This window comes from Rhea pennata, chromosome Z, assembly GCF_028389875.1.
Source record: "Rhea pennata isolate bPtePen1 chromosome Z, bPtePen1.pri, whole genome shotgun sequence".
Taxonomy (NCBI): Eukaryota; Metazoa; Chordata; class Aves; order Rheiformes; family Rheidae; genus Rhea; species Rhea pennata.
In genome coordinates, this window is record NC_084702.1 from 40,116,626 (window position 1) to 40,139,222 (window position 22,597).

The 22,597-nt window shown below is 40.8% G+C and overlaps 1 protein-coding gene across 3 annotated transcripts in view; it reads left to right on the forward strand.

The window, feature by feature from the left end:
• The first annotated feature begins 818 nt into the window (after window positions 1-818).
• The window catches only part of SEMA6A (semaphorin 6A), a 116,122-nt gene continuing 94,343 nt past the window's right edge, over window positions 819-22,597 (forward strand). For 2 of the 3 annotated variants that reach the window (XM_062599142.1, XM_062599144.1), the window contains exon 1: window positions 819-1,317. The gene's annotated coding sequence lies outside the window, so the exon portion shown is untranslated. Of the gene's footprint in view, window positions 1,318-2,733; window positions 2,904-22,597 lie in introns of those variants that run through there. The other variant, XM_062599143.1, reaches the window with a different exon arrangement.

The following is a 22,597-nucleotide window of genomic DNA, read 5'->3' on the forward strand; positions in this document are numbered from 1 at the left end:
TGGCTGCCTCAGCATTAAATCTGATGGAGACATACGGATCTACAGATGGAGCAGGAATAAGGTTATGTCTCTTGGATGGAGAGGTGCAAAAATTTATTGGCCTTTGGCAAGTTTCCACAGTTGGAAGGCTTGGAGCGGAAGGGCGCCTCCCCTCCTACTCGTTTGCACCTGCTCAAAATAAACCTGGTAACATTTAAAAATAGTCTCGTGCCGGTAGCTTGCTGGGGTGGTTTTATTGGCAGCATATTCGTTGCCAATATTAAAAAAAAATAAAAAGCCCTTGCGTGTAAATACAAAATTTCAAACATAATGTTCAGACTATCACAGCAGATACGTTGGTAATGTCACTGGCATAGCCTGTCCTTTGCAGATCATCTATACGTTATATTTACATACTTGCAGGGGAGTATTTCGTGCCGAGGCTATTTTTACCCCGCATACTTTCCAGGCCGTTTGTGCCCCGGGTGCGGTGCTGCCCCAGCCGCCGCTGGGGCAGCGGCGGTCACAAAGTCTGAGGAATTCACTTACCCTCGTTCCTTAAAACTTCTCCATTTAAGAAAATCGATGAGCAAATCCTTGCTGGTTCCCAGCCTCCCGGAGCGCCGCGGCTGCCCCGCGTGGCGCCCCCCTCCCGGCCCGCTGCGCGGGGCCGGCGGCGCCCCCCTGCCGCCCCCCGCAGCCCCCGGCGCTGCGCGGCGGGCGGGGCGGGGCGGGGCGCGCCCGTCCGGCGCGATCCAGTCCGGGATTTGGCTCCGCCCCCGGCGGCGGAGCGCGTCCCAGTGACAGGGCGCGGGGAGCCCGGCAGTGGAGGGAGGCAGGGCACGGCACGGCGCAGCCCGCTCTCGTCCGCCGCTCATGACCGCGAGCCCGGGCTAGCAGCGACTCCGCTCTTCTGCCCGGCGCCGGCGTGCCTCCAGCCTAGGAGTTTTCCTGCAGCAGCCTTCGCATCAGGAGCACTTTTGGTAGAAAGGGAGCAGCACAAGACCCTGAAATGACTTACCTCCTAAGACACGACTGAAGGGGACTTACTGGAGTGGAACCGTAGTGGAATTTGGGTTTGCAGAGGAGTTGCGAACGCTTCCCCCCCTTCCTCCCTTTTCTCCCATCATTGGAAATGAACAAATTGCATTTGCAATTCAGAAAGTAGAAATACTAAATGTTCCATCCCCCAGGAAGCACACATGTAGTAATGACAAAGGATTGCAAAGGAGAGAGTGGCTCCAGTTTCTCAGAGAGATCCCCTTAAATGGATTACTAAATGGGACACTACAGCAGCTAGTTCTGTCCTCTAGCTGCCTAGATACATGCACCGAAAAGGTACAGTACTCCCTTGTCCGTATCTGTATCTGATGTTTCGGGGTTGCTTGGAAGGAAGGCTCTGGGTCGCCTTGGCAGGCTCGGGAGGAGAGAGGATGGTGTGTGGTTTAAGGTTGGCTGCTGCTTTCTGTCTCGACAGCGTTTGTAGCGCCTAGGGGAGGAGGAGAAGAGCCGCCTGCAAGTGCATAGGCTGCGCTTGCTGTTAGCACTTCCCAGGCATCTCGTGGCTTCGCCTTTCTTTTCTTTTTCCTTCTTTTTCCTCCCCCTGGGCGCTGCATGTACTGGCGTTTCTCGCGGGCCGTGCGCGCAGGTTCCGAGGGGAGCGGGCTGCATGCGCGGCGCGGCGCTCCCGCACCCGCGGAGGGCCGGGCCGGGCCGGGCCCGTCGTGTGGGCTGGGTCGGGGCGGGCGGAGAAAGTCTTTGTTAGGGGGACAACGAGGGCGCACCCCACACCGGCAACCCCGGCCCTGCCGTTTCGCGCGGAGGGGAGCGGGGCTGGGCCGCGCCGCGCCGCTTGTTCAAGGCTGGCGGCGCGTCCGGGGGCTGGGGGCCGCGCTGCGCCGCCGCGGGCTTTGTTCGCCGGCGCGGGGCTGCGGCCGGGGCCGCGGCGCGCTGCCCGCGGAGGCGAGCGCTGTGCGGGAAGCGGCCGCGCTCCCTGCGCGCGGCTCGCGGAGAAGGGCGGCTCTGGGGCAGGGCTGCTCCCGCCCCTTTCTCCCCAGCGCTGGCAGCCGCCGCTCTGCCCGCGGGCGAGCGCCGCAGCCCCGCTGGCCCCGCTCGGCGGCGGCGGGAGAGGGCGCCCCGCGGGCCGGGCTGGGCCGGCCGCCCCCAGCTGCCTGCGCAGCGCCGAGCGGCAGCGCCGCGGGGCAGCCGAGCTCCGCGCCCCTCGCCGCCCCAGCCCCTGCCCCGCCGCTCCCCGGGGCAGCCCCTCCCGCTGAGCTCCGGCCCCGCGGGAACCGGCCGAAGCGGTGGAGAAAAGAAAGTTTTCCTGAAAGGGGCTGACAGGAGCACCAGGAGTTCCTGCGCGGCCAGCCCTCCTGAAGGCGCCGCGGGGCGAGCGGCACCGCGCTCCGCGGCGGGCGCCTCCTCGCCGGGAGCCCGCTCAGGGGAGGGACCTGGGTTTTTTTCTTTTTTTTCCTTTCTTCCGCCCCTTTCTCCCCCGTGTGCACGAGCGTGGAAAGCTCTCACTTGGGAGTAACGCGCGTTAAGTGCTCTGGCTGCGAGGTCGCATGAGCCGAAGCGGGAGCCTGCAACGCCCGCTGGTGCGCTGGGGGTGGCGGGGCCGCCGGCGCGCGCAGCCGTTACGGCCGGCCAACGGTCACCGCCGGCCCGGCCCGGCCCGGCCCGGCCCGGCCCGGCCCGGGCGGCGGAAAGTTTGGGTCTCGGCGTGTGAGGAAGTACCGCTGCTTGCCGGGACTGGCTGTCACATCGCCGCCCCGCTCGCGGCGGCTGTTTCCCGCGGCTCTGGCCGGCACCCAGACGGAGGGTTTAAAGGGAGCGAGAAAGCACGGCTCAGCCTGGGCTGCTGTAGGGGAAAGGGCTCCTTTTAATCGTGACCGCAGCGTTTTTCGTGTATGGCTGTGCTGAGGGTGAGTCGTAATGCAGTAATTGCTGGGTTTTCCTTAGGCTGGGATTTTCTTTCCCTGCTCTCGCCCACTTGTTTAGAGCGAAATCTTCTCGCTTTTTTTCCTCTCCTGAGCTAATTGCTGCTTTTGAAGTTTGTAAACCTGCGCGCTGATGCTGGCGGCGGCTGTGTAGTACGCATCTTTTGTTGCTCTAGACACAAAATTATTTTGCTAATAGAACTGCAAAAAATACAGGCTTTAGTCGTGCTTTAATTGTAAAAAGAGCTAATTCCTGCCTCTGCAAGGTGAATACTTGCACACAGGCTGCAGGTGTAGGTATAATGAAGAGCTAAATCTCCCCAACCGTTTTCTGTCACAGAGCTGCTTGCAGTAGCTTATTACTTGACGTACGTTCTGCTAACTTGAGTTTAGTATCATCCAGCACTAATATTAATTAATTAATCGCACCTCAAATATGGTGGGAAAAATCACATATCTAGCTACTCTGTCTTTGCAAAAGTAATTCCAGTGACTGTATTTGGTTTGTATTCATTTAATCTAAGTGTCATTCAGTGACCCTTTCTTGTGTGCGTAGTCTTGTTGAGTAAATCCTTTGGCATCGACGTGAGAAAGTCCAGCAGAGTCAGGCTCCTTTAATCACATAACTCATGGAGATTTTGAAGAGAGTGTGGCATCTTTCTGTGAATAAGATCTATGCAACTGTTACCATGTTCAAGGTTTCCTTTGCTGTTTGTTTTCAGACTTGAAAAGCAAAAGGATCTTGCTCTGGTTAACTTTAGTCTCATTAAAAAAAAAAAAAAAAAAAAACAGATCTAGTGTATTGTAAGGAAAATTGGGTCTGTTCCAGGAAACCCCTTTCTTCACAAAATAGTCTCATACATGTTTGAATGGAAATACTAGCTTCTGTAACATCAAGGTTTGTCACCCTTAAAAAAAATTATAGTTGCCAAGGCATTTCACTGTCTGTGCTATAGTTTTATCCAAAAGGAACTCATTTTTAATATATAACTTCCCATAAAATATAATAAGAAGAGAAAATATCCTAACTTTTTAAACTCAGACAATTTCCTATGCATAAAAAATGTTGATCTCAGTTTTCTACCCCTCATTACTGAAGAAAATCTTCTGACTTAATGGAAGTTTAGTTCAGGAGCAAACTGCTCAGTTGAGGTTTCTGTCTGAAAGCAAAATGGATTTAACAATAACAATTAGTAGTATTAAGTACACTTGCGACATTTGCTTTTCATGTAGTATTGAATGCCTGAAGCATGGGTGAATATTCTGAGGAAAACGAATTACATGGTCACAGGTGTTCTGTATATTCTCAATTAGTCTACATTAAAACTGTATATGTTTACTTCTGATGGCAAAATCAATCTTACCAGCTAAACAGTACTAGTTGAAGCAAAACAATTGGGCAGTAACGTCTACAAGAAACATACGTAGTTAACACCTCTAGCTACTTGAAGGTCAAAGTAGAGATTAGCAATAGTTCCCTCTTAATATTTGTGAATTGAGGAGTGTTGTTACTGCCATTTGAGGCTGAGGAAGGAGGTGGATCAGGCTAAGGATAAATAAGGACTTGCCTTCATTAAATCGGGGTGGAGGGAGAGGGAGAAAAGGAGAAAGATCAAATTAATGACCTGTGATAAATCCAGAATAGAACTGTTTGCATTAAAAAGGAAGTAGGTGATTGTGAACTTGTTTGTGCATGCTTTGTGAAGGGAAGGGGAAATTTGTCATCTTGTTTTGAAGAGCCATACATAAATACACATGAAAGGAGTTCACATGGTTTACAGCAGGGAAGACACAAAATGTTTTAGGATTAAATTGACCTGAGCTAATACATGCCTCGCATCTAACTTGTTTGCAGGAACACATTGTAACGCTATGCAAACAAATGTTTTTTTATATAGTACCTGATTCCCATCCACTATAGTAGAGTGCTGAAAACAAACAACAGAGTAAATCCTGGAAAACAGCATTCTACTATTTCAGACCCAGTGTATGCAAGAAGGAAGTTGAACCGTACAGAAACAGCTGTTCTCACTATCCTCATTTGATACAGATCCCGCAATATTTTAGCTGCTACTATTCCTCATTAAGGAGATACATTCATATTTCTTACTTGCCAAGTCTTACTCAAATTTAAATCTTACCAAAGTAAATGGTGTATGTCCCCCCCACTCCCCGTGTAGTTTTGTGAGAGGCTGTTGCTCAAGTATTTTTCAGATAAGGAAGGTTCTTCATGCTTATGTCCTAGCCTGAAAATACTTTTCTCTGGTGAGAATCCTTACGGAGGACCTGAAACTGTGGTGCAAGTACTTTTGCTGTGGATCAGACCTTTAATGTTAATTAATCAGACCTAGATCTGTGTGTTCTGGAATAAGTGGTATCTGACTCAGGCCTACAACAAATTGTGGCAAAATTCCTACCATCTTTTGCATGGCAGGACAACAGAAAAATGGAAGAAAAGGCAATGCTTTCTAATGGTGATCCTTTCAGTATTATATCATCATTTCTATTTATCAGCATTACTCTGAGGTGGTTGAAGCATGTATGGAGATAATCTTGGCAGTAAAATACAGCCAATATTAATAGGAAGTCCAATTGTTGCTGACCAACAATATTCAGCAAAAATGAACAGTGATTGGAGACAAAATCAAGCAGCTGGGGGAAACTCTGGGCCTGAGCTTGAAAACTTTCTTTAGGAATATTTTTATTAGGAGCTTCACTGAACAGCTAATATGTGTGTAGGATCTGGGGAAGCAGAAGCAAACTTCCTACTTCAGGTGTAACCTTGGGAGATCAGGGTTTGCATGTTTTGTTTTGTTTTTCTCCTTATGTTCTTTCTTCTGCTGAACCAATATTCACGATGGTGGAAGTAACTGAATGTTAGCATTTATACAGTGTTAAAGGATCTTTAATTGTCCACTGCAAACAAGACCTTGGTTTTAGGTCTTGCCTGCAACATGGCAATTATGGCAGCACAGCACCAAGGCATTGCTTAAGGATTTAAAGGGAAGAGTGCCACCTACTGTGTCGTAATTACACATATTGCATGTTGTCTTGAGTTCCCAAGCTGCTCACTTGCCTATCCCATTTTAGCAAAGGGAAGATGTGAAAGGATTTAAAATTTAAAGTGAGAACTGAATAGGAACTGAGAAGAAAACTTTAGAAAAAAAGAGGTGGACATACAGCACACTGGAATATTCAGAAAATCTTGGAAGTGGTTCATTTAAAAGATATGCATAGAGGTATTTGTGTATTGTCACTTCAGACTCATAAAAACTACTAATGGTTAATTATCGGGCCACAGGAAATAGGAAAGGGAATGAAATATCTGTGCCTTTTCCCATAAAATAATCGTATTCTCAGCTTTTGTGCACCAGATGAATATAAATGAGGCTGCCAGACTTATGACCTCCAAAATCTAAAGTTTGGCTCCAGCTATAGTTTTTATAAAATGGAAGATACCACTTTTAAAACAAGAAGACGAAAATGAGAAAAACCTTGCATGCATTATCCCATAATTTCATAATTTGCAGCAAAACCTCTGGATAGTTGTCTTCCACGGTATGGAATTGCAGTTATTTATCAGCCAAAAGGAGGGGAATACTGTACTGTGTGTGAATACAGAGACATTTTTGTATGAAAGGAATGTTTCCCAATCCCCAAAGTGTTTCTGTAGTGGCTGAAATAGAGATGTAAAATGAAGTAGATAAACCAGCTATTAACAGAACTGCCATTTGCTGTATCTCTAGAGTGAAGACATATGGTAATTCAGTGCATTCAGTGATGACCTTTCCTTTAAAACGATCGTTAATAATAGCCATTTCTATATGGAGTATTTACACCAGATATTTGAAATGCACATGTAATGGAGTATCCCATGCCATTTTTTAAGCTACTGACCAAACTGCTGCTGAGGAACTCCCAACAAAAATACATGTAGTAGTTTTACAACATTCATGCCATGCTGAAGTTAAAGACAGGTTCCAGGGACAGATGCATAGCATATCATGTGACACAGCAGCATGTGCGCAATCCTTAGTAAAGGAAGCCCTTGGCTCCTTCTCCCTCATCCTCTCCAGGTAAATCCGTGCTTCAGCATGCCCTTTCTGTAGGTAATACCCCTACTTTTTTTTTTTTTTTTTTTTTTTTTTTTTTAAGTTCCTAAGTTCCTATGTCTTTATTGTGTCTAGAGCTAGTTGCCTTCAGTGAAAATCTCATGTTTATAGAAGTGGAAGAAAACACAGAATATTTTTATTACGTCTTTTCACCTTAGTCTGAAACCACCTAGTGGATGAACACCATAATACTAGTATTATTACTGGAGATGATAATGGAAATTGTATTATGCACTTTTTTTTAAAAAAAAGTGTTCCTAACCTCTCATCAATTTTGCAATGGCTCTGACAGACTCACAGGGCCTTTTAGTAGTGAAAATGAGTGTCCTAGTTCAGCAAGTGAAGAAGTACTCACTGATATGAATCCCCAACACTCTGAGAAAACTTGTGTCCAGATACATTCTGACTGCAAAAAACATTGTTTTGACTTTATCTCTGGCTCCTCAGATTCACTCAGATGCTCTAGGTTCTGCGTATTCTTACACAGCCATTCCTACAAAGCCATTCTTATGTATGGCTTTGATACAGTCAGGTGGGAAATTTGCAGTATCGATTCCTTCATTGTTAATGAGTATTTATCCATTACTTGTGTTGGAAGCAGCTGATCATTGTAATGTTAACAGGAATTTGGACAGTTTATGGTTCTGTAGAATATTTCTTTCAGAAGAAAAAATTTGCTGTTTTGTTGAGGCTTTTTGAAATCTACTTTTTTGTAGATTGAGACTGATTCCATGCTAATTCCTCCTGCGTTCTTGAATTATGGCCTAGCTAGGCACTGTCGCTGGGATCTTCATCTATTAATCATGGAAGCTGCTTTCTTATTCGGTTGCCATAGTTTCAGTGCCTCAGATAGTGTTGGGGTGCCTTGGGAAAGGCTCGAGATATACTCGGACTTGCAAGCCTTGCAGTTATTTTGGCAGTAGTAGCGCTCTGAAAGAACAGAAAACAGCATCCAACATTATTCAAAGTTGGATTAAAAGAGACAACTTCTGGTTATGTCTCTCTGGACCTTGTTATGTGAACATCCAGCTGATATTTACTCCCAAGATCTGCTTCTTGTTTTGTCTTGCTGGTAAAAACCGTACAGTTCAGAGACTAATGGCTACCTTTATCTACTGCAAGAAAGGCTTTTCATTAGTACTGCTGATAAATGGTTGGGTAAATTAGGGCATTTAGGGTTTCCTAAACAGTCCAGGTAATTTGTTTTACATTCTCTTTTAACCTAGCTACATACAACATGACATCATGTTTGAGACTGAGTTAATGTTTATTGTTTCCATTGTTACCTTAAATTTAGCCTTTTTTTTCAGTGTCCAAAGACAGTAAGTACCCTTTTTTTGCTGCAGAGCTGTTTGAATTACAAAGAAGAAAAGGGGATGTAAACTTTTGTCAAACAGAATTAGCACTCTTTCAGCACTGTGTTGGAATTGGTAGTATTTTTTAATAATGTTTCAATATCTGTTCACAAATTTAGCATTAAAACATGCATAGTTTTTGAAATGCAGAGCTGTAAGTAGGCAGGAGTAGCTCATTTGACAAATGAAAGAAGTGGTAAAGTAGTAAATGGGTCTAATAAGAAAGTAGCTGGAAGACTGACTTTTTTCATGTAGTGTTGAATGTTAATAGCTTTTTGTTAACTATGCACAATATAAAATAACACACAGACATCCTTCACTAAGCATATCATGGTCCTTCTGCTTTCCCCACTGAGAAAAAAAAATTTTGTCACTTGTGTGTGACCTGGAGTATGCAGATACTTAAATCCCATTTCTTCTGCACTTTAATTTTCAGTGTCTCAAGAATCAAGTGATTCCCTGCAGTTTTAATAAAGCAATTTAGTTCTCGTATAGATGAGCTTGATAGGTATTTTCTGGTCACAAAAAAGTCCCTTAATATTTACATAAGCAAAGAATCGTGTTAAAAGCTGTGCAGTTTAAAGAATTCAATATAATTGGAACTAGTTTGGAAAATTAGCTTTTTTTTTTTCTTTCTTTCTTTCATATGGTTAGCTCTCTTTCAAAGATGAGCTTGAAAGCTTCAGTTTGGGATTTTACTACCCAATCTTGTCATTTTTCCAACTGGATCAATAAGTGGTTTGGGAATGTGTGCTTGTTATTTCTAATTGACATTCAGGAGTCCTACCAAAGGAACAATTTCAAAGTCCAGGAATTTCATGTGAACTTTGAAGATAACAAAGCTTTGCCCACTGGTAAACACACAGAACATCCCTACTTGAAATTTTGCACTCTTACATAGTACAAAGCTTCTTTTTTATGGTCTGTCTTTTTTATATTCTATTGTATATGCATATTTTATATGAAGTTAAGCCGAAACACCTTCCTACTAAACTCACAATGCATGTGTCTACCAATGTGCTAGTTTAACAATCTGAAAGGGCAAATAATATGCCCCGGTCAATTTGCAGTTCCCTTTAGAAGGGAACTGTTGGTTGCAAAAGCAAATTGTTACTAAGGAAAAATATCTTAGGTCAAAAGATGTAGAGGTGCAGACTCAGTTACATTTTTTTTCTCAGCATTTGTAGTACTCTAATTAGTTTCAGGTTAGATGTAGAATCGTTCTGTTCAGAAATGAATTTAAGCAGCTCTCTGAGGTACCTTTGTTCTTTCAGTTAACATTAATGTTTTTATTACTTACTATTTATTTTTTACATCCAAGATACTGAGGTGTGTAGTGGTAAGTGATTGCATAGTCAGTATAGAGGCCTATTCTTTTTCCTCTTGGAGAGAAAAGTAGAGTTTCTGCCGACACCTCATCAGCAACCCTTATTCCGTTTACAGTTCAATATAGCTCATTCAATTTATAGTTGGTTTTAAGAGTTCATCTATATTCTGAGGCAGCTGAATTTTACCAACAGGTCTCCTGAGCTCATAAAGAAAAGACAAGAATTATTTTTGGGAGACTATTACATTTTTATCTTTCTGTTTTGCAAAGCTTACACATGTTGAATAGCATCTTACTGCCTGAATATTCCTGGAAGGCTGAAAATTGACTTGGATTTCATGCTTATGAATAGATCTAAGAAGGGAGAAGGCCCTCTTTCGTTCAGCCACAGAGCGCCCCTGTAGACGTATCCCGTCGCTTTGGTGCACGGAGTATTAATGCTTGAGCTCTCCACATTTGTTTAAGTTGCTTTGAGGCCAATGGATGGGGAGGATTGATGGGAAGGGAAGCTGAAGCCTTTGCCTTGGCTCTGCTTTGCCAGTGCTTTGGCCAGTGCAACTGGTTCTGCTTGGGAAATAGTGCAGTTGTAATTGGCACAGGCCAAACCAGGAACTACATCCTATCCTTAAATGCCAAAGCAAGAAAAAAGGTAGAATGCCTTTGTGCCTTGCAGAGGTGCAGTTCTTCCATTTGCCCTACACGCAGAGTATAGCTGCGAATCTGTCATTGGATTCGTGTGCTATGGCAAACCTAACAGGGTTATCTTTCTTGAGTAGTATTGCAGACCACGAGCCTGGCTGAATCTGGTCTGATACTGGATTCAAAATGCCTTTTTTAATTATATAGAGAGGATCACAAGCTATTTAACTGCAATCTTGAAGCTCAGGTCATTCTTTATACTACTGACTACTCATGGTAATTCTAATCTTTGCTAATGAAAAGCAGGGCATAGAACATTAAAATCAACTTTTGAATTTAGTTTTCTGTATGAACAAAAACTTGATTCTATGTCTATAAACTTCGAATAGCATTCAACCGATCAGCTGCCAAACAAATTGTATTTTTTAAATGAGTGTTCAGCTTTTGCAATTATTGCTTGCTGATTTTAACTATCTTAATGAAAAGTTACCTAAGTTAAATTTATTTTTAATATCTGCTATAGGAAGGTGATTATATAACATTATTTTTCAGAACTATGTCCATTCAGTAAGATTTTTTTTCTTTTTTAATAAAAATAGGTTGTGCAGAAGACTGTTTTTCTTTTTTCCTTTTTTTTTTCCCACCTGGAAAAGAATTAGAGGCGAATCATTTCAGATTTTGTGAAGAAATGAGAAGACAAACTTTTTGTAGTGATTCTTTGGGGTCCAAATGCTTTTCCTTCCTGGTGAAATGATTCTTGAATAGGAATTTTGTTTTTCTTTTTCAAAGAAATTAAGAATCAAATCCTTAAAGAGCTGTTGTGGGAAAAGGAAAAGTTTTGCATGAGCTACTATGCTTTTTCATTATTATCTGCAAGGTGTTTCCTTTTATTTCTGTTGCAGGGAAGTTCAGCATGTTCAGATACACTGATTAATTCCGTCACGAGAGGCATATGTTGTAGGGTGGTGTCTTCTTTTTTTTGCTTTATCCTGTTCTGAGCATAAGACCTAGAGATACTGCCAGAACACTTCCTTTCCCAAGATGTGCAAGAAAAAAAAAGGGGGGGGAGGGAGGGCCCTGTTCTTGCCCCATAGCATGTGTAGTCCAAAGGCATATTTAGCTGACCTGGAGCTAATAGCCTGAAGGTGTTAGATGAAGGCTGCTGACTGACTGGCTGACTGTGAGAATAATTCTACTTTGATTTGTCAGAACATTTTAAAAATATAAAGCAAAGTATCTGTAATGCAGTGAGTTCTCTGACACAAATTCTGATTCCATTTCAGCACACCCTTTACATTTCTGTCTGCATTTTTTTTTTGGGGGGGGGGGTGTTCATCTTTTTTAGGTGGTAAGCTGTCTTGTGTAGCTGAAATCCTGGAGGTGACATCATCTGCAAAAAACACATACAGCACCCAACTCAAGTGTTGTTTATGTGAGAAAGGCAGTTAGCTTGACCTTTTCTGGTAACATGGTGTTGCAACTAAATGCTGCTGATGTGCTGAAGAGGGGTGGAAAATGTAGGTTGTATAATGACTGCTAATATCAGAGAAGGGACTTGTAAGAATACTTGCACTGATTTACCTTGAATAGTAAATCAGTTCCTTAGACTTTTTTTTTCCTGTAAGTGATCTCTAATCAGTTTTAGTATAAAACAGTTTAAAGAATTCATTGTTGTCACAGTCAAAGAACCTAAAGAGCTTTTCAAAATCTGAAATACCTATATGGGTACTCACACCTGTTTTTTCAGGACTAATTCTGACCTCCTCCTTTGTGCCACACTCCTAAGATCTGAATATTGAGGTTCAGTGCTATAAAACTCTATTCAAACAAATTGCCTTAAGTTACAGGGGTATTGTCATCAGAGCCAATTACATTACTCATGTAAGTAAGTAAGTGCAGAGCTGCTGGGTTGGGGCATGAAAATATGGGTTAGCAGGATTTAACATTTGATCTCTTAACATCAAACAGACAAAATGAGGACACAGTTTTGCTTCAGATTACATATCCATATTAATTTCACCAGGCATAGGATTTGTCTAAAAAGGCCCAGTGCAACTCATTCATATCAATGACAGAACTTTCTGACTTCAGTAGTTGATGATAATTCCTGAAATCTAAAATATTCGGAAGAACTCAGCTCATGAACAAATTAATATCAAAATCATCAAGAAGGCGTTGTTCTACAGAATACAAGGGTATGTTGATGAACTGGTATTTTAGCCTGTGTTTAGGGTTGGAATTTTTTCAAAAGTAAAACATAAGAAAACATAGTAGCAAGACTGGAATGCTGCTCCACAATTTTGTTTTCCTTTTCTGGACAAACATCTTGTAATAACCTGTTGTAAGACAATTGGATTTAAAAAAGGGTTCCATAGGAATGAACCAAATATATTTACATAAATGCATTTAGTGTGTGGGTGTGTGTAGGGGGAGGTTCTTAAAGGTTTCTACCAGCAGAATTTACCTAGAATTCATTACATTTTTTCATTAGTTGTATTGCAGAATCTGGAAGAGGGCAAGTAGCTTTTCTTACCCTTCTATAATGGCCGTAGAAATTGCTACAGATTTCAAGAAAAAATAAACTATCATGTTATGATACAGTTCTTATATTCAGTGATAAAGCTGCAACTCATACTGTGTAAACAAACAGAAGCAGGGCTTGGCCACATTTTTATACTGAAAGTGAAAAAGTGAGTATCTAATTTTGTATACAGTTTTCTCTGCTGGGCTATTTACGTTGTGAAAGCTAACAGGAAAATGCTTTTTCTTTTATATGTAGCCTGCCCTCTAGTGTTTCTAAATCTCAGTGCAGACACTTCAGGCAGCTACATGATTACTTGGGTAGTGAAAATAGTGGGGAACAAACAGGAAATGAGAGACACAAGCCATACTCTTTGAAGGTTCCGAAATGCCTTGTCTTGCCGTTTACAGTATAAGAAGCAATATAGTTTACAGTTTTCTTCTATAAAGACATTTGAAAGTGGGTTAGCAAAATGGATGTGCAGAAAAGCTCTAGCAGCCAATTCACAGCAATAAGTAAAGGCCATAAAGCATATGATTAAAGTGAGACATGCTACCTACATGAGGAATTGCTAATAAGATTCTTATTCAGTTTTCACGTCTCAGTCCTGCTTTTACAGAAAACAAATTCATGTTTACTTTCAGTCATTGCACAGTTTTGCTCGGCCCTACAGGATAGATAAGACAAGCTGTGCAAGTGCAACCAGTTGAACACAAAATTAATACAATTTGCACTGTGCGGAAACCATGTTTGTGCATATTAGCAAAAACAATTTTTCAGGTTAACATTCAGTCTGTCCTGAGCTCTGGTTCTTTTTTTATAATTATTAAAATAGTAGTAAAGGGAGTCTAAAAGCATAGATTGAGACAAATTAGACTTTTTTTGAGAAAGAAGGAAATAGAGAGATTCCAAGTACTTTAAACTTTTTTTTTTTTCTTGCTCAGGAGTTTTAAAATTTCTCCAAGCTATTAACTGGTTTCTGACAGTAGTCTCTAACACTTCCCCTTAAGTTTTCCCTAGCTTAGAAGAGTATTTATCTACTGTCTTACATATTTTCAAAATTCTGGAAGCTTGCTATATATAAGTTTTTATAAGATGCAGAAGCACAGACTACAGCAGCTGTATATAGTACAAGTGTTTAGCAGAATAAAGAAATGGTAGTTCTTGTAATTCTTCGTTTTAAATGTAATTTAGAATTCAACTAGAGATTGGTTTGACCCATATATCCAGGGCTGTTTTAATTTTCATTTTTCCAATCCAGGTTTTAACTACATGAGAAACAGCATTTGGGTTTTGCCTCAAGTCAATCCTATATGAACTCAGTTATTTTTAAACATTTCATTTGTGTCTCACTGAGATGCAACATCTTTCAGCCTATGTGCAGGTCGTTTTCTTAAATATAGATATATGTTGGAACTGGAACAGGAAAATGAAGGTTAAGGTAGTGGTTCTTTTAGCCAGACTGTAGTGGCTTTGAGCATTCAGGACTCAAGCCCAAACATACTCAAGTCAAAAGGACTTGGAGGGGTTAGCTGCCTTTTTTTTTTTTTTTTTTTTTTTTTTTCCCTTCTTTTTCCTTTCCAAAGCAAGATCCCCACAGAGAGGTTTATATTTTGGTGTACTTTGCTCCAACTCCTGCTGATCTCTTGAGATCTACACAGGCTCTTAAGAATCTGCAGAAGGGCACAGACTCACGATGTCTATGTTCATGTGCTGATTCTGCGCCTCTTTATTTGCCCTTTGACTTTAGCACGGTGTCTTCATTGAATCCATTTTGCCAGGTACAGTGTTGTGGCCACTGCTGCAGACTGTCCCACAGAAGTGGATTCCCAGCTGGAGAAGACCTTTTAGAGTGTGATATGTCCGTGTTCATATCCTATGTTTGCTCTAGGGACAGATCGTTTAGGAGATTTTCTCATGGGCCTGGTTCACACCTTGGCATTCCACTCAGTCCATGCCTCAATCACACATCTGTAAGCTCACAGGTGGTTTTAGACAAAATCATGGGGAGAAGGCTGCTGGCAAGCAACTGGCCTTCTGTGTGGTAGGAAGGGGATACATTTACAAAGCAGTCGCTCAATTCTTTAATCTCATTGCTTAGGTCACACTTTAAAAAACAAAATGTATTGTCTATGTTTAAAACATGCTGTAGCTAAAATGTTGAGAGACTTGGAACAGAAACAGCGCAAATGTGTACCTAAGTAAATCAAATGTGCCAAGGGAATTAGGAAAACCTCCAAGTTTCTCCCTCTGGGTACACCATGAAGGTGATGCATTAGGGCAGGGAAATCCATCTGCAAATATGGGTGTTGCCTGATTGCTTCACTCATACCTGTTACCTGCTGGTAAATCAGACTTTTCAGTCCAGGCGTTTGTTTGTTTAGATTTATACTTTGTGCTAGCTGTGGGTTTGGAGAAGTTAAGACTGAAACAGCCTCATTTTCTTTTCCTCAGTACAAACCACAGACTCTCTAGGTATCTGTCCCAAACCCTTTTTGGTGCCCGCTGAAGAGTCTGGAAAATAAGGAGGTTGTATGTTGAGAAGGTCATTGGATTTTCAGTGTGACCAACAGAAGGTGAGAAGAGGACAAACATGTTACAGCATCAGGCTTCCTGTGGAGCGCTACCAGAGCAGCCTCAGCACTGCAGCCATGGTGTTGGCTCCAGCCCCGCTGTTTAGGTGTCACAGGCTCTGATAGCAAGAAAAGGTGGTTTCTGTTACTGTGCAGTGCAGTTAGGAAGAAACAGAGGAGCCACTGAGTAAAAAGGAGACTCGTTATCTAGGCAGATCATCTTTTAAGAAATGGGTGGGATACTCCGTAAAATACTGTGTTACACTGTTGTGATGAAGCCTGTGATTTCTTGGAAGCACATGCAGTATTTCCGTTGATGTCAACAGATGCGAAACAAGGACACTGTCTTTGGCCATGGCTTTAACTTAGAAAAACTAGGACATCTTCAAGGCAGTTCTGTCATTCTGTGCCTTAAACTCCATTGTACCTTTATATTAGAGTATATGATAAAAGAAGATAAAACATCGTTCTGGAACCTGCAGGACTAAGTGAAAAATTAAGGACAAAATGGTTCTGTTAACTGCAGAAAAATCCCATTTTTTTCAGTGTAAATGAGACCCTTTTCTTGAACTGAGTACTTCATACCTGATGCATATTTTCAGCATTAACTATGAGCAGGCTAAAAGATGGGAAACTGTTATCTGTTGAAGGATATATTGGAGGCAAGTAATACAGAATTTATCCACATCAATATTGGCAATGTCTTTGAAGTGGTTAGAGTATGTAGAAAAGTTTATATGTCAACTCAGTCTCTCCTCTGTAGCTTGCTAGAGAGATTCTAAGAAAGCTATAATTTCCAGAAAATTGTTTTTTTTTAATAGCAAAACAGTTAAGACTATCGCTTGACCACATTTTTTGAATGAAGCGTCACACAAAGTATTTCAGTGAAAAGAAAGGTATTTTTAATAGTTGCTCCCCAGTCAATTAAGCTGAAGTTAAGTTTATGGAGGCATATCAGTGCTTTTAGCATGTGTAATCTCTAAAAAAACATTATTTGAAAAGATAAAATCATGACTAAGTCAACAAGAAGCCCATAAACCTTGAAATTATGGGCAGGTGCGGCTGTGGTAGCATAGTGTTCTTGATTCATCCCAACTCCACCAACAAGTGGAGGGACAAATACAGAAATATAGAGAAAAATATAAGGAAAAGAGTTTATAGGGAGCAAAGTAGCTGTAAGCTCAAGGCTGAGGGACAGAAGGCTTCTAGAAACAGAGGGTTTAAGGGAATAGATATAGGCCTGTATCTGTACTGGAGCATACATGAATGGAGGAAGGACAGAGGTACAGGAGGAATGTGCTTTTACTTCACTACTTTCTCTGCCTTACAAACCTGCAGTGTGCTGTAAGGTGATTGCTTTCTGATGAGGTGTCCCCGTCAAAGGTGTTTAGGAAGCTTGAAATGAAAAAATAGATGGCACAGGGAAAAGATAAGAGTAGCCTTGTCTCTGTCTGATTCCTTTACCCTTCATATAAAATTCTGTAGGTGGGATAGAAAGCCTGAAAGGGCAATCTCTTCTGTCCCCATACCCTATTTCTTGCCACTGGGAAATCTCCTGAGATTCCTTTAACTTTTCTAACAAGCTGTTGATAGAAAAAGAAAGCTTTCCCCCCTCATTGCCAAGCATCACCAGTGATTGGTTTAGAAAGACGTTTTTCTGTGGGGAAAAGAGATTGATACATAATACCGCAGCAAGAAGAGGCATTGTTCTCCAGCAAGCATTCTGTGTGTGCTGTGAGGCTTGTCGGAGTCAGCGGTTTGCAGCGAGACGTTTAGTTTTAAAAGCTGGTCGCTTTTAAAATTTGAATGTAGTATCTCATCATGAACCAATGGAAGAAGTACAGTAAGCAATTGTGTTATAATCTTAAAACCTGAGTAAATAGGTGGAAAGAGGATTTACAATTTATGAATTTTAAAGGAAATTAGTAATAGAATACAGAATCTTTTTACTTCTAGGCCAGTGCTGAGTTCACGTTGTTACGACTGCAAGTGGAAGGCCTTACTATTGGACAGCTGACTGGTCAACTGTATGAAATAAGTTAATGGCTTTTGTCCAGTTTCCACTGTACTAATAAAACTTCCTTTAAAAAAAAAAACACTCCATCTGGCACTGCTTAAGATAATTATCAGTAGCCTCAGCAAGGAAGCAAAGGCCTATCTAGATACAGAAGTTAAACTTATTAGAAGTTAGAGTTTGATATTTCATTCCTTTTAAGTAGTGGTAGCCCCTGTTTTTGAAGAAAGAGGTTTTTTGGAAGGGGAAGAAGGAGGGGGAGGCTAGTGGCTTTAGAGACAGTAGGCACCCAGGCACCAGTCTGGCATTTCTGGTATACCCAAAATTCTTGCTGAAATAAGCAGATTTGTCTTTGTAAAGCCAATGAATATAGAGTTTGTCTTGTAGCAGGCAGAAAATGATACCAGAATGAGAATCACCTTTTTAAGGTGTAATGATCTGTGTCATGCTGTTGCTGTAGATGGTGATGTGCCAACACACATGTAAAGTTCAAAATACTGTTTTTCAAATTCAAGGGCTAGATGTCAGCAGTGAAAAGAACTGTTGAACTAGCTGCTCAAAAAAGAACTAAGAGTGCAGCATGCTGGCTGAGTAATTCCAGGAGGCAGGCAGGGTAATATATGTGGCTGCTCTATCTGTTTTGTGATGAGAATGAGCAATCTGGTAATTGTCATAGGTCTTAAAACTAAAAATGAGCATAAATAAAGAATCTCTCTGTAGCAAACAAAAGTTTTATAGCAGTTTCCAGGAATGAAATTAAACCTAAACTACAAGGGAAACATTCTCTGCTGTATTCAAAGTTTGTGTACTGAACTTTTCAAATAAATGCTTTGTAAAAATGATTTAATTCTGCTATGATCATGAACTTTCCCAAACATGCTGTTTCACATTATCCTTTTAAATAAATTTGATTTGTAACAGCTGTGACTCTCCCATCTCCCCAATTTTTTTTTAATAAGAGTTGAAAAAATCCTCAAATTATTTAAAAGAATTTTTTGATTTTATTTTTTGGCTAAAATTTATCTTACAATGTACCATTAATAATTAGATGGACTTACTCCTACTTGGAGAGATTGCAGTGGTCTTCGGTTCAAACACAAACTATCTTTTCAGTTCTTAGTGCATTTCATCAGTGTTTTTAGTGTTGGTTGCCTGTGTGTGTTGAACAAGTACTAAAATCTGGCTTTATTAAACGATGCTGGTTGGTGCCAAACTGTTTGAACCCAGAGGCAGGCTATCATAGTTACATTATAAATTAACACACACCCCCGCCACATGCATATACAGACACTCAAACACTCGCCCTCCCTTCCCCCACACACACATCTGTCATATATATTTTCTAATGATAGTGTTTGTTTATGACCCATGGCTAAATTGGTTCATTCATGGTGCAATGCTCCATGGAACATGGTAGCGTTCGAATGCTAAGGACCTTGATTACTTTCCCACCCGTTCCTCCTTCACATAGAAAACAGCCCTGATGAAAGAAGCTGGGACATGCTCCGTCAGTAGTGCTCTGAGCTATTGAATCTATTGTTTGGTTCTTTCCCTAAGATGCCAAATCTCATTTTATAGCACAGTGTGTTGTAGAATTTTCACTTCATTAGGGCAACAGGCTTCTCAGTCTCCGGTTTTCCCATACGTTGCTATTGCTGCCAGCACTGTGCAGCCTTCTGCATGTGTGACTACAACCTACTTTTCTGCAATTCTTGATGTGAGCAAAGGCTGCAGGCATAATCTCCTATAGACTTGTACACTAATGAGCTTGTCTACTAATTAGACAAAAAGACGAAGTTGGCAATGTCTTTGATATTTATTCTCAGTGTGGCCTTTTTGACTTGTTTAGAGTTTCAGGGTGGTCTTGAGGGAAGAGATTTGGTAAGCAATTGCTGAGTGTATATTATGCTTTATCAACATTGAAATAAAGTTTGTAAAATATTGTTTTGTTTCTTCTAAGCCAGATAACACAACATAATTAAATAAGTCAAACAGAAGCCAGACTGAACTTACTATTTAGAAGGAAATGGAATCGTGTGGGACAGTCCTTTTTTGGAATTGATTAACATTTTTGTAGGTACCACATATATTCTATGACATCCGTGATGAATGACAGTCACGGGTTAAATAGCATTTGTTATGCACTTTTGACCAGCTCCCTTGCACTTCGCCTGCAAATGCTTCTCCCTCAAGGTTCCTTGAGTGTTCTAGCTTCCTTGAGCAGCTTCAGGCAGCTGCCATTTGCTTAAAAGAAAAAGCAGCCCAGTATTGAAAGGTTGCCTTTTTACCCACTAGATGAAGAATTTCCTGTCTGGAAGTATATTTTGCTAAAATAAAGGACATTTTTTGCTGAGGTAGGAAATAGTCTTAAAACTGAGATCCTCTGATCTGGTGAGGTTAGAGGCAGATAGCAAAACTCAGGTGATTTGTATCTGCTCACTGATTGCGCCCTATCAAGTGTCAGTACTCTGCAGTATTCAGAGCAGGATGTTTTCATACCTACAAGGAGAAATGCACCACTTGTAAATATATTTTTTTTTAATGGATCATTCTGAGGCTTATAATTTTGAATTAGTTACTGTATTTTCCTTCCTCTTAGGTAGCTAAAACATGCTGTTCATGAAAGTATGCAAAAATGGTATGAAACGGTAAATTAAATGTGTGCAGCCCTGCAAGCTTTCAGTAATGCTTCTCTTGTCCATGGCTCTTCTCTGGGGGTTTATTTATGGCTGCTGCTAAAGACAGGATATTCCCAGGTAAGTGACCTTTTGGTCTTAATCTCCAGTGTGGCCGTTCTTGGGTTCTGCTGGTGTGGGCAGTTTCAGATGTGGGCCTGCTGTTAGGCGAAACAGTTGTTGAAGGAGGTTTTGTAGGCTGACTCAATGGAAAAAAAAGCAGTGTTACTACTTGACTCTTTGGAGCCCCTCTCAGGTCAGCAGCATAATAAAGGAAAAGATGAGATAACACTGTGTCACTGAAGTAGCATAGAGTTTTTCGTAGATTTTTCAAATAGCAAAATAATGTCACCGTTCAGTGACTTTGTTCAGTTACTTCATAATGCTAATTTCAAGCCCAAGAATTAAAATACTGAAGATCTGCTGGTATCAAGTAATACATGAGAGTATAGGCCTTTCTGTAACCTTTTGGCAATCCTTGTAAGTGTTGTTGAATTTGTGGCAGACCATCAGGCTAGAAGTTCATTTAAGTTGTACTCATCAAATGAAAACAAGTGCTGCTTATGTTTCTGTCTTTTCTATGAGGAAATTATAGGTTTAGAAATTGCCATTAGGAGCAAATTGTATTAGGGAGATTATGAAAGTCTGTAGACAATGAAATGTGTATTTGGGAAAGCTGTTGAAGGATAGATGTACGTTATACAGAATGATCCCTGATTGTTTCTTGTTAGCTTATTAATATTCAGTATGCATCAGAACTGGTCTAGGCATTGTAAAGTGAAATGGAAATATGACTGGATCTTTTTTCTTTGTAGGATTTATGTAGAAGAGGAATGTGAGTTAATTGTCAGAGACTTATTTACATGCTATGCATAGGAGAGCTGTACTGTCAGTTAAAGTGCTGTATATAGAGTTATTTTCTTTCTAATCTCCTCAGATGCAGAATTACATGACTTTCGTCTAGTCACTAAATATATTGTGTCTTATTTCCAGTTTTTCAGAATTGAAAAAAAATCTTTTTAAATAGGGACATGAAGAGATGTAATCATTAATTGCTTGACGTATATATTTAGTGGAAAGGCTACAGAGATATCTTTTTTTTTGCTTAATAATAATGATTAATTATTATTAACCATTTATTTCAATTATTAAGGAAATGTTTTATTAGAGATATACTTGATATTTTTCCCAGTATTACAAGTAAAGAGATTTTTATATTGTAGTTTCTATAGGGATTTGCTCTTACAATTCAGCATGCTTGCAATTATCAATTATGGAGGCTTTAAGGGGGTATCATGCTTTCAGAGCTGCTGATTATTCAAGACTTCCTGGTGAAGTTGGTAACAATTGAAGGTGCACAATACCTTTTGAAAGCCAGGCTGCAGAATAGGTAACACAAATATTTTCTTTAACCAGATCCTGCTGCTCTTGCTTATGCGTAGTTCTCTTGGACCTTTGAATGATTCAGGGATGAAGACTATGGATTCAGGCCCTTCATTGGATAAATTGATAAAAGAGAAATATTAAAAAAAGAGGGGGGATATTGGAGTCCATTACCCCCTTCTACTGTTCCTTTCAGAAAGACTTTAATAGATGAGTCCCTTTTTGGACTAATCTAAGCTCTTGCCTGGGTTTGTTAGCTGTGGGTGCTGTTTTGAGCACAGTTACCCTGTTCCCAGTTCAAAACCATCTCGGAGCACGAGCAGAACAAACTTGCTTTTGTCTGCAAGAAATGGTACTCAAAAAGCTGATTTTTATCAGTGGAATGGATTTCTAAATCTAGATCTGACAGGTGGCAGTAAAATATGTCACTGACTCATTCCTGACATCTCAACATAAAATTCTCTTTTTTTGAGATCTCTAGAATTACAAAGAGATATAGTGTGCTATACTCCACTATTCAGGAACCATAGGTCAGGCTTTCAAAATGATGAGATAGGCAAGCTTAAAAGGCACACTAGAGAGGGGAAGAATCTTCCTACTCCTGGAAATTCATTTAGTAAGGTGATTCCAAAAGCTGGAGCATCAAAGAAAATACCCAGTGTTACCAGCCTTATGATAAAAATTGCAAGAATTAGCAACACTGGTAAATACCAAAACTTTGCTTTAAAGATATAAATACATGTTGCATTAGCACTGGCAAATAATCTGGTGATTCTTAAGTTATCTTCAAAAAAATGTTTTTTTTCAGCTATCACTTTACACAAGAGGTGACTTGATGGATAAAGAAACAAGTACTTTATAAATTTTTGTGTTATTGTTCACCCATTGTCAGTTATCTCAAAACAAACAAGGAGACATTCCTATGAGCAAACACAATGTGAAGCTAATGGTGTGCTTTGAGACTTCAGGAAAGCCCTGGTTTTAGTGATGGATTTCTTGCAAATTAGTTGTTGGATCTAAAATATACTTTAAACAGGTTTATTAATAGACTAGGGGAGTTGAAGGCATGATTACTGTGCC